The following is a 13,436-nucleotide window of genomic DNA, read 5'->3' as shown; positions in this document are numbered from 1 at the left end:
CTGTTGGCCTTTACCATCAGCCTGACAAAGACCAACAGCCAGTGCTCCACGCATAAGCGCTGGTGACCACACGCTTGATTATTTTGTCTACCTGGGTTCCACCAAAACCAGCAACATCTGCACTGATGCTGAGCTGGACAAGCTGTATTGGCAAGGCAGTCATGGCAATGGCTCACTTTCCAAAAAGGCATGGGAGAATGTGATGCTAGCAACCAATACCAAGATGAAGGTCTACCAGGCTTGCATGTTGAGCATGCTGCTTTATGGAAGTGAGCCGTGAGCAACTTAAGACCTCTCAGCCTTCCATACATGCCGTGTCAGGAAGATTTTGGGCATCACATGGCAGGACAGAATCTCAAACAAAGATGTGCTCTTCAAGCTCACATTCCCAGCATGTTCTCACTTCTGTCTCAATAACATCTATTTTGGCTTGGTCATGTCCACAGAACAGAAGATGTCAAAGTCCCCAAAGATGTACTCTATGGGGAGCTGGCTTCAGGCACCAGACCAGTTGGCAGACCAACTCTGTGTTACAAAGATGTCTGCAAACAAGACATAAAGACTGGCAACATTAACCCCGTCATATGCCAACGACCACAGTGCCTGGAGACAGTCCGGTTGTTTATCCACAGCAGTGACTAGAGGAGGAATGACTGCTGGGAGGACTGCAGGGAGAAGAAAAGTCATGGTACATCTGCAGCAGCACAACCAGACACCTTCATCTGCCCCAGCTGCAACAAAACATGTCTCTCCCACATCAGTCTCTACAGCCACAGCGGGCACTGTAACTCTCCAACAGTTTGACTTCACCCCTCCATTGTCTCCCAGGACCAATGGATGCCAACAACAACAACAGTTGGTGGGCAGGGCTACTTGTTTCTGTTGTATTTCTGTATTTTGGATCTACTAGTGATTAATATGGTCCCCGTATGCTTTGTTCTGCTTTAAAACGTGGGTTTTTAATTGTGATTTTTGCATTTATTTCTTTTGATGATGATGATGATGATGTGAACCATTCAGAGATTTTGAAGTGGATATAAGTTACCTAAATAAAATAAAAATAAAAATTTCTAAAATGCTTGTTAATACTCAAGTGCTTAAGATTAGGCTAAATTTTATGTTCTCATGTGTCCTTTTGGGGGGGAAACAATGGGGGAAAAACTTTTTTTAGAAAAAAGAATTAGACTAAACCATGAATCTCCTTGTCAAAAGAGCAGGCAGTCATAAAAGAGAGCAAGGCTGAATAGGAAAAAAAGAAAGAAATAAAGAAATGGAAAAGGGAACAATGCTCTTCACTTTAGTTCTTAGAAAATGAGATTATGCATTTGAGGAGGAGGAGGAAGCAGTCATCGTACAGAAAGCATTTTGATTTTGCCAGTTTCATTGAAAAGGTTTAAGACGTTGTTATGGGAAGTCAGTGAAATTAAAAAGCTATTGAATGAAAATAAAGTACTATTCCCCTGCTTTGGGACTCAAGCTTTCTATTTGTGGAGGTGAGAATACCGACAATTTATCACCCCTGTACCAGTAATGTATATCTACCCTTGGAAGCAGACTTCCATTTGCCAGAAGCATACTTTTGTCCTGTATAAAGTAGGATTGTAACCGTTGCCTTACAATGTTTTATATTTTATTTTCTTGCCTTACATTTTCTATTTGTGCACATTGTAATTCAGTGGCTAGTACATGCAAAGTTTAGGGTGGGTGGTTTGGTGTGGGAGACCAGTCTTTTCAATAGCAAATAGTAACTATTTCCATCTACAGACTGCATATCTAAATGTGTTGCTTTAACTGCTGCCTTGTTTAAAAATCACTAATGTATATTCAGGCATATTTTCTGGCTTTGTCGTCTTGGTTTTTAATGTTAGGAAGAAATAAGCATTTTCTGTAGTACTCAGACGGTACCTACATCTCATATATTGTCCGTATATGTTTTTTGGCATAAAGAGCTGCACTGTCTCTCTTCTCTTACTTGACTTTTTGAACCTCTCTCTCTCTCTCTCTCTCTCTCTCTCTCTCTCTCTCTCTCTCTCTCTTTTATTCCAACCATGAGAAGTAGCCCTTCAAGTGCTTTCTTACATGGTCTTGGGTAGTAGCAGACGTGCTTCTTTCAGGTTTCCTATTCTCAGCACTCACCTGTTTACTTGCTTCCACTGTTCTCAGCACAAGAGTTACTAGCGCGAACCTTCTCCCTCCCAAGCATTTTATTTTATTCATTGTATTTAAATCCATACACCTCTTTTTCTACTGCAAGAGCACAAAGCATCTTAGAAGCCCTTCTCAAGACAGTTAGCAACGCAATAGCACGAGGCACACTATAGTGAATTAAAACTAATTGGTGAATCAGAGCATATTGACACATCACAATCTGTACCAAGCAGGGAAAAATAAATTCAGTAAGGCTTGGGTTAGAGAGGTAAACCAGTTGTGTGAGGTCATCATTGGAAGAGCCCCAAAGAATCAGATTCTGAAAGAATTATACAGCCCATTTCCGAGTAATGGGTGGAGACTTTCACTGCAAACACAGTGGTACTTTGGGTTACAGTCACTTCAGGTTACAGACGCTTCAGGTTACAGACTCCGCTAACCCAGAAATAGTACCTCGGGTTAAGAACTTTGCTTCAGGATGAGAACAGAAATTGTATGGTTGCGGCGGCAGTGGGAGGCCCCATTAGCTAAAGTGGTACCTCAGGTTAAGAACAGTTTCAGGTTAAGAACGGACCTCCAGAACGAATTAAGTTCTTAACCTGAGGTACCACTGTAGTGGTAGCACAACGTCTCACTAATTCACCTTGATGCAATCTAAAGGGATTCTTCATTAGCAGGGATGGAGATCATAGCTGCCAATGTTTCCCCTTTTTTAAGACAAATTCCCTTATTCCGAGTAGGATTTTCCCTTAAAAAAAGGGGAAAGTTGACAGCTATGGTGAAGATCCTGTAGCTCTGTAGATTTTGCTAGGACTCCAAAGCCCATCACCCCCACCCCACCCCAAAGCCAGCACGGCCAGTGGTCAGGGATGATGGGCATTGTAGTCCAATAACAGCTGTAGGGCCACAGGTTTCCCATCCCTGCTTCAACAGCGGCCTCATCTCCTCTGTTGTGCTCCAGCCTGAAGCAAAGCTGCTCTCCTGGGAGCAACACACCACCCCTGGTCCTTGCCACACCTCATGGTCCAGCAACTCTCTCCAGCCACAGGAACGCAGTGAGCCATAGGATGGTCTCTAAGTAACCTCTCAAAACAGCAACATGTCTGAAGGCTAGCAGAGGAGATAGGAGAGACTTCATTTAAAAAAAAAAAACATGGGAGATACCCCTCTTTGGGCTAAAGTTCTACACATAAAGAAGAGGAAAAAGCACGCCACAAAGTGATAAAAGCATTGTGAACAATGCCAGATTAGTAAACCATATTGCACTTGCTATCATTGATAGGCCTGTATTGTTTTTGATAAAGAACTTGAAGATCAGGTCCATTATCTGCCGACAGAACCGGGCAATATTTGATGAAGTCCCCTCACCAGTTCCACCAACTATGAATTTTGGGCACAACAGTGGATCTAGTTTTAAAGAAAAAGCACTTTGCTACCCACAGGTAGAAATTTAGGAGGCCATTTTATCTTGGATGTTATATATGAACTGTGATTAATGTCTTAGTTTGTGCTGCAATAGCAGAGAAGTGTAGCTGTACCTTTGATGATTGATTTTATACACTGTGATGTTGGTGTGATTTAGTCCAATGCGATGACTGATTCTAATTATCTGCAATGTATTTAAAATATTTTGCCTCATTTGTTGCATACTTGCTGTGCCTGTGATCTTATATTCTTGTTGTATCGTGTTGAGTGTATAGGTAAGACACAACATAAGATGGTTTAGGTGCATAGATTATTTATCTTTTTGTCTATTGTGACTGGAATGTTGCTTTGTATTCTTCTGTATTATGGACTGATGAAGCTGTTGCGAAACCTGCTTAACATCTGGAGTACAGGTCTTATGATCTATTGTACTACTTTCGCCGTGGGATGGTAAGGAGGTGCCCGTCTGCGACTACTACTTACGTATGACCCCTGCCTCTACATATGGCCATGTGAATAACCCTATCTTGCAACCGTTCCCACTTACAGGACTTTGCGCTTCCAGTAGATAACTAACTGTAGAGCGATTTACTTGTTTCAACTGTGTATGACACTATTACTATATACATTATTGGCAGAGTTGTGCTACTGGTTGACTGTATGTCTAGAAGTATCTCCAGGCTTTGATATGCACGTTGCACTTTAATTTGCTGAACTAAGTAAAATTGTCCTTTATATTTGGTGTTTTGATCTAATTTCTTTATGGTGTTCACATCCCCCCGCCCAATAGTTGATATGAGCATGATTGTTAAAAGAACAATAATTAACTTAGCATTTTGTACATCCTGCCTTTCCTCCACCATGAAACTAAAAACAGCATACACAGACTCACCTGGGCTGAACCTTCTAAAAATATTGTGATGCATCTGGAATTTTTGCTACACAATCTAGTGTGATTTAGAATACAGTTGCCCAATACAGGTAAACATTCACCTCAGCACTGGAGTTTTCTTTCTAGGGATGAAGATGAATGCCGAACAATATCTATAATAACTGTTCCTTACCAGTTTCCCAATGGAGTCCAGGATTCAGCTGTTCTGGTGCCATTCACATTCAAGGGGTTACTACCTGGTAGTGGGGCAGCTATTTCATTATTTTTTGATGCTGGGTTTTGTGCCAGAAAGAGATGTGGGGCAATATCATGGAGTGGTCATCATCAATGGCCTGGAACAGCAAACAGTCAAGTGGTTTCACTCAGGGTCACAGGGTTTCTAAATTACACAGATCAGCGTCGGGTTTAAATATTTTCAGAATAGAAGCTGCCATTTGTCCCCAGCCATGCAGTGAAAACTGGGGGGTGTCGGAGGGGGGTGTCTCATAGTTCTTGTGCTGCAGTGGAGAGGGATGATTGGGGAACAGCGTGTTCAAACTCTAAGGACACTTAACATACAAAGAGCCCCACTCTAAGGCCAAGGATCTAGCTAGACCAGCCTTCTTTTCCCAGTAACAGCCATCCAAGGTGTGCCTGGGAAACTCGTAAGTGAGGCATGTGAAGGCAGCCTGTGGCTTGTCTCCAGGATCAGGCATTCAGCAGGATAGTGCTCAGTTAATCAGGTCCGTAGCAATTCTGCCTTGCACAGTTTGTGCCTCTCCTTCCGTAGAAATACATTTTAGAGTCAGCTCCTCCGTTTTAGGCTAAATATTTTCTTTGTGCATGGACATGCTTGTTTGTGAATCTTTACGTTTTCTGATGTGTATTCTTTTTTTAAAATGTTTTTGTTAACAATTTCAACATAACAAATTATCAGACCATATAATATTCATTATTTTCCCTTTTTCCCACCCTTGTCCTACAATCCCTAACAGAAATGCTTCTGGTTTCTTTACAAATGTCATTTTAAACATTTTTTTTCAATTCATTATATATCAATTCCCTTTTTTTTTTTTTATTTCTCTACATTCCCACCACGTATGATAAAAAGTCCCTTCTTTCTCTTTACATTTCCAACATATGTTTGACCCGGTTTTGTACATTTTTGCTATCTGTACTGGTGTAATATACCATCTATATATCATTTTCATATAGTTTTCTTTCAAAAGAGAACAATCTGTAAATTTCAAATTTATTTTCCACAATTTTTCCCAGTCCTCAAATTGTATATTATGTCCTATATCAATTAAATGTGTATTCTAAGGCCCTCCCTCCCTCTTTAAAGGCAAGGGTGGGGGAAGGTCAGCCCCGGGCACCAAATGTGGCCCTCCAGACCTTTTTCATTTGGCCCTTAGGGAAATCCCACCAGTCCACATCTTCTCCTCACCAGCCCTGATCCATGTCCTGCCTGGGTGCTTTCGCCTGGCTGGAATGTGACAGTGGATCTTGCTTGCTTGGAGGTCAGATAAGAGAGCTGCGGAGGTATAGAAAACTCGGGGGGGGGGGTTGCAAGGAGGGAGGGAAGGAAGGAGGGTTATTGGTTTGGTTTGTTCTTGCTCTTATCTTGCATTTTTAGGCTGTGAACCACTCTGGGATCTACAGATGAAGGGTGGTATACATATTTAATGAATAACAACAGCCTACTGTAGCTTGATGAAAATCACATCCATCAATGCACTCACTTTTACATCTGCCAAGCATGGGCCTTTGACCCCCTAGAACAGGTGTCTGCAACCCGCGGCTCCGGAGCCGCATGTGGCTCTTTTACACCTTTGCCACAGCTCCGGGGTGGATACATTGTGCGCCCCGACACTCCCCACCAGGGGCGCCGACTTATAAAAAATATTGGGGGGGCCCATACCGGGGTCCTGCCGCTGGTTCGCTCGGGTAGCCGGGAGAACGCAGTTCGAGGTGACGGTGTTGGGGAGAGACCCTCGCTCAGGGCGCCACTAGACTTGGCGGCCGGCGGCCTATCTGGGGGGTTTTGGAGCGTATTTCGGCGGAGCGATTGGGGAGGAGGGGGCTTGTTGCCGGATTCTTCAGCTGAGCCGGAGATCCGCTGCTGGGGGTCCCTGGGCCGAGTTGTGAGCACGGCCTGCTGAAGGGAGATCCAGCCGATTGCGCGACGGGGACAGCCGGGGCTCTCCGGCTAGGGCACGCGGCTGGCTGGCTGGCGAGGGAGCAGGTGCGGAGGAGGCGGGGGTCCTCACTCTCTTAGGAAACGCACCCGTGCGCCCGATTGCCACGAAGTCCGAAGGGTGCGTGTGTGGAATTAAAAAGCAAAAACGAGATACGGGCAGGGCAGGCAAAGAGTTTTCTGCAAGTGGATGGAGGGCAGGTTGAAGAGAAAATCACTCAGGATGAGACAGTCAAATCAGCCATGATAAAATGGGCTCAGGATATTGGGTATAACATCATGTTTGAGGACTGGGAAAGGTTATGGACCACCGGAATGAAATTCACGGCATGTAATGCCTTGAAGGAAAATATTATGAAAATGATTTATAGGTGGTACATGACCCCAGTCAAGCTTGCAAAAATATATCACCTGTCTGATAATAAATGTTGGAAATGTAAGGAGGCTGAAGGGACATTCTTTCACCTCTGGTGGACTTGTCCAAAAGTGAAGGCCTTCTGGGAAATGATCTATAATGAGTTAAAAAAGGTATTTAAGTATACCTTTCCCAAGAAACCAGAGGCCTTCCTCTTGGGCATTGTTGGCCAGAAAGTGTTAAAGAAGGATAGAACTTTCTTTATGTATGCAACTACAGCAGCAAGAATACTTATAGCAAAATATTGGAAGACACAAGATTTGCCCACACTGGAAGAGTGGCAGACGCAATTGATGGACTACATGGAACTGGCTGAAATGACTGGCAGAATCCGAGATTTGGGAGAAGAAACAACGGAAGAGGACTGGAAAAAATTTAAGGACTACTTACAAAAACAATATAAGTTGTATGAATGTTAAAAATTTACACGATTCGGAAACTATAGCTTCAGCAATTAGATTTGGGAAACAGGAAATTATATTTTAAGTAAGAAAAGGTCAAAATCTAAGGTAATACTATGTTTAATTTAAGATATAAGTAACTGATGAAAAGTATGTTAAATTTAGAGGTATAGTATTTGAAAAGTACAAAATAAGGTACGAAACAAGGTAATAATTTGCTGATATCTTTATTATAAAGAATGCAGGGTAAGGGAGATGCGAGGAAGTCCAGTTAGCTATATAAAAAATGTGTTGAATGGTTGGTTTTCTTTTCTTCTTTTTCTTTTTTTCTTTTTCTTGTTCTTTTACTTTTTTCTTCAGTGTATGTTTCTAACTTTGTATTTGAAAACTTAATAAAATATTTATAAAAAAAAGAGAGAGAAAATCCTTTCGCTTTTCTGGGGCGCAGGGAAGTCTCAGAGCCGGAGGTTGGGGAAGGGACCCCCTTTGCTCTGCCCTCTTCTCCCGTCTTAGATTCGCATGGGGGTCCCCGCCCGAGCTTGCCTGGCCACCGGGCCACACAAGGGCCGCGCTCTACGCGGCGCACCTTGCTAGCCGCGCAGCTGTCCTCCGCGGCTGTGGAGCGGCCCTGCGCCGGTGCCCAGCCCCTCTGGGCGCCCGCTGCGCTGCCAATGACAAGCGGGCGACGTCGCGGGCGGGGAAGGCGTCGCTTTCTTTCCCGATCCTTCATCCTCCCAGTCTTCCAGCCCTTTTTTGGGTTGGAAGCTCGTCTCGTTCGCCCTTCTCCTTTCTTCACCCTGCGCGCAATTTTCCTCCCTCGTCTCCCTCCCCATTTCTCCTTCCTTCCTGACTGACGGGCTCGGGCTTTGGCTCGGGCTCAGGCTCGGGCTCGGGCTCCGGGTCGGGCTCTGGCTCTGGCTCGGGCTCGGGCTCGGGCAGCCACAGCGTCGGCGGTGTTGGCGATCGGCGGCGCGGGGGGATGGCCCTCCCGGGGGAGCCGGCGCTGCTCAATGGGGTTGCCAAGGAGACAGGCCGGCCGCCCCCCTCCCCCTGCCCGGCGCCCCCCGCCGCACCGGTGCCCGTTATTGAGCTGGTGCGCGCCGGGCGCCCTATAAAAGCCGCGGACGCTCCCACCGCCGCCCGAGATTATTGGGGGGGCTGAGCCCCCCAAACGAATTTTTGAGGGGGCTCGGGCCCCCTCAAGCCCCATGGAGTCGGCGCCTATGCTCCCCACTGTGGCGGGCGCTGTACTGGCTGTGACATCGCATGGGGGCGGTGCATGCATTAGTCACGCACCGTCCCGGCATCACCTTCCCGTCTGCCCGCCACATTGTAAGGGGCATGTACTCTGGTCACTGCATTGAAAGGGGGCATGTACACTGGTCACTGTTTTGAAGGGGAGTGAAGAACACACACACACAAAAAGGTACCTTGTTAATTTAATGTTTATTTCTATGAGGAGGAGTAATTCTGAGGGGTCAAACAAAGAAATAATAAAAAAAAAGTGACAAAAAAATTATTTTTATAATGACGAGTTTTGCGGCTCCCAGTTTTTTTTCCTTCGGAAACGGGTCCAAGTGGCTCTTTTTGTCTTAAAGGTTGCAGACCCCTGCCCTAGAAGGTTCTCTAGAGTGGAAGGAATTCCTTAGGCTAAAAAGGTTTTCCCTTTCCTGCATTTAGGATACTGGGGGATTTAGAACTCTGGGATTTTGGCTAGAGTAGGCCAAAGATTTGTCTGTGCAACAGTGAAAACACTGCTTTATACTAAAAAATATTTCTTTTTAAAGTATCTGAACACTTCCCAAGTTTCTTAGAAGAACCCATTACCAGAGCAGGTAGCTGTCTTATCTTGCTTGCAACTTATTAAAATGTTAAATTATATGGTCACTTTATTCAACCATGCTTCAGCTAATTAACTGGTGCTGTGAAAGGTAATTTTGCATATATTTAAACTCCAGTTCAATTTACTGTATTTTTATTTTTTTAAAAAAATGTTATTTATTAATATTTCACAAACAATAAAAACAAATTCCAACAAATTCCAACATTCAAACTACAAAAGCAAAACAAATAAAAGATACACAGTAGAAAAACAGTTGATAGAACAAAGAATAAAGAATGAAGAATAAAGAATAAGAACAAAAAGAAAAGCCAAAAATCAAAACTGAAAAATAGATTAATATTTTCAAATCTTGTATTTTCTTCACTAGTTTCTTCACTAATTTACTGTATTTTTAATCTCATCATCATTTAAATTGAACCAACCACGTCACACCAGTCCATGGAATCATAGAATTATAGAGTTGGAATTTATTATTATTATTATTATTATTATTATTATTATTATTATTATTATACCCCACCCATCTGGCTGGGTTTCCCAAGCCACTCTGGGTGGCTTCCAACAAAATATTAAAATACAATAGTCTGTTAAACATTAAAAGCTTCCCTAAACAGGGCTGCCTTCAGATGTCTACTAAAAGTCTGGTACTGTTGTACCTCAGGTTAAGAACTTACTGGTAATTTGTTCTGGAGGTCCGTTCTTAACCTGAAACTGTTCTTAACCTGAGGTACCACTTTAGCTAATGGGGCCTCCCGCTGCCGCCGTGCCGCCACTATGCAATTTCTGTTCTCATCCTGAAGCAAAGTTCTTAACCCAATGTACTATTTCTGGGTTAGCGGAGTCTGTAACCTGAAGCGTCTGTCATCCGAGGTAGTTGTTGTTCTCTTTGACATCTGGTGGGAGGGCGTTCCACAGGGCAGGTGCCACCACCGAGAAGGCCCTCTGCCAGAAGACCCTCTGCGCTGGACCTCAGCGTCCGGGCTGAACGATGGGGGTGGAGACGCTCCTTCAGGTATACTGGAAGGGACCACAAGGGTCATATAATCCAACCCTGTGTCATGCAGGAACCTCTCTCTCTCTCTCTCTCTCTCTCTCTCTCTCTCTCTCTCTGTGTGTGTGTGTGTGTGTGACAACTGAGGATCACATTTTATGCATCCGTTGATGTAGGCTCTAGTCCACACAAAAGCTTACGCCTTAATTAAATGTATGAGTCTTCATGTATGCTACAGTGATTCTTGATCTTTTCATATTCAACAATAACTTCCAGCCTCTCTTGCTTGAATGCTCATATCACTCGAAGACAGAAATGTTGTGGGCAGAAATGTTAAAATCACTGCTTTAAAAACTTGTGCTTAAATAGCTTTCACTGTTTCACCCTAGTGAAGTTGAGAGGAACTTTGGCAAACGTTTGCCACCAGTCGCAACTGTAAAAAGTAGCAGACTTCTTCAAATGCCAGTGTGTCAAACACTCAGCAGATGTTGAGAGTCTCCTCCTCACTTTGCCTTTCTAAATGCTTCTGGAACTTGTTTTCTGCACTTTGGCTGCCATCTAGGGGAGAATGATGCAAAACGAAGAGATTATATTTAATGTTATCTAGAAAATCATTGGTTATATATGCCAATGGTGACATATGCTAAAACGCGGCTACTAAACTGGAGTGTACTCCATTTACTTATCACCACCAAAAGCAGCACAACACTGATGCTGACCTAGAGCCCTGCTGCCTGTTTAATCTGCTTCTGAAGATGATGGCCAAAGGGCACCATATTAAGTCACTATTGTATATCTGGTAATGTCTTCTATTACTTGGTCTTCTTCTCTGATTCAGAAAGAAGTGGCAATCTTTCCACCACACTGGGAGTGCTCTCCTTCTGAACAGAAAGTTGCAGACAAAACTATGGCGTTTCCCAAGCAGAAATAGGGTAACATGCATTTTGGACAACCTAGATGGCTTAAGGCAATGTTTTTCAACCTTGGTCTCCAGAGGTTATTGGTATACTCCTAGGGATAGAATTTTCTGAACGCCTTCTTGTGTTTATCCGCACAGGTATTTTGTTTTTCAATTCTTGTCTCATTCTTCAACCTTGATGAGGTCTCTCTGCCCCACCACCCACCCACCCACCCACCATTTTGGTAAAAATACAGTTCCTGCATATTACGTGCATCATATAATACTGATTATAGAGGAATGATTCCACCACATGCTTATGAAAGGGATACAGGCACTTCATGACAGTGCACTGCCTTAAGAGGCCCCAGGAACCTGTCATTCTTGCAAGATGTTCTCCTTAAACTCTTCTGGTAAATGGAAAACTCTTTTGGGGGGCCTTACACTTGGGAAAGTACTTTGTGTGGCATTGCCTACTCCCTGGGGTTGCCCCTCAGCCTCTTAGTCAATTTCCCAGGGTAGACCCATCTTTCCCCAGGAGCCGTTTAATTTCTGAGCCCAAAGAGTCTGGGGAAATTGTCTCCCTCTTCCCCATCCTCTTCGTCCAGGAAAAGCTCACTTTCCTCCCTGTCTGAACAGATGGATCTTGCTGTCTACTGGGATCAGGGATATCCTGGGCACATGGGTGCTCCCTTCTGGTGCATTTCAACCCTTTCCAATCCCACCCGCCCACTGCCAATGTCCAGACGCCTCCAAGGCTAAAGAAAATGGACACCAGGAGAAAAGGAGAGATCTATGGAGCCAGGAGAAAACGTGGCAAGCAGAGGGAGTGGAAAGAGAAGTTAAGAAAGAACAAAGGAATATCCCTTCCAAAATGACATCCCCAGCTTTTCGCTTTTCCCATGCCTGGAGCTGCCAGAAAGAGCAAACTGCAGCGGAGCTGGAAGAAAGTTGAACTGACATGGGGTTGCCCTGCGCATCAGCTGTACGCTCTTGGAAGTTTTGACTTCCTGCCAGCGGACAAGTGGGTGGTGACAACCCACACACAATATACCCCTTCCTCCACTACAGGAGTGCAGGTGGAAGTCCTTGCAAGGGCTTCTGCTGATGGGGCACATTAGGTAAGTCTTGCCCAGAGGCAAAGGTCTACAGCTGAACACAAGGCTGTTTAATAAACAAATCTATCATCCCAAAATACAGAACTAGTACCATCTAGGGTCTTACCTTATCCACTCTTGAAAAGGACAACTATGGAAGAGCTGAGCAGGAAACAAACCTGGTTTTGAATCTTCACTCCAGAACCCAAATTTCTTACGAACAAACTGGAAATCTTTTCAGCCCTTCCAAAACACTGAAATACCTTGGCAAGAATTTGTTTTGCTATAAATTGTTCAGGGAGGGGTGCTTATCCCAACTGAAAAACCCTGTTGCCTTTTCTAAAGGAGTGATGGGAAACCAGTAGCCCTACAGCATTCATCCCTGGTTGCTGATTCATGCCACTCCAGAAACAATGCCCAAAGTGCATATGTACTTTTATAAAATACTTTTTTGAATATGGAAGCAGTGGTAGAAGATATGGTTAATTTTACTCACATGCGCATCTGATGCATAAGCAGCAACTTGCAGACCAGAGGTTGTACATACAGGGACTTTTCTGTGGTGGCTCCATTTTTGTGGAATGCTCTCCCCACGGAGGCTTGCCTGGCACCTTCTTTACATACCTTCAGGTACTAGGCAAAATCAGTCTGCTAACAGGCCTTTGGCTAAAGCCCTTTAAACTGTGGGGGGCTTTATTACTTTTGCTTGCTACTATGTTATGTATTTTTCTTTTTATATTGTAAACCACCCTGTGATCCTCGGATGAAGGGTGGTATAGAAATTTAATAAAAAATTAAGAATGGTTTTTTGTCTAGAAACTAATCTTACTTCCTGTATCTAGTGTGTTTTCCTCACCAGATCAACAGCATTTGACACATGCTTGCTAGCGCCTTCTTACACAAATTTTTCAACTTCATTGTAATTTTAAAATTGCAAACACTGAAAACCCCACACTAAGTAATCAACATACATCTCAAAAATTACCAAAGGCTCTCTGCATTACTGATTTCAATGTCCGTAAAGCATAAGTCAAAACTACATCCTGTATAAACTATTCTGAACAGGAACAGTTTCTAGTCTTAGAAACTTAGAATACAAGGGAGAAGTGGAAAATAAAAGTTCAGCAAAGGAGGGGAAGGGAAGTCCATA

The sequence above is a fragment of the Podarcis liolepis genome (assembly GCF_965112155.1).
Source record: "Podarcis liolepis genome assembly, chromosome: 1".
Taxonomy (NCBI): Eukaryota; Metazoa; Chordata; class Lepidosauria; order Squamata; family Lacertidae; genus Podarcis; species Podarcis liolepis.
The sequence above is the reverse complement of the archived record's forward strand: the minus strand, read 5'-3'. Positions refer to the sequence as shown.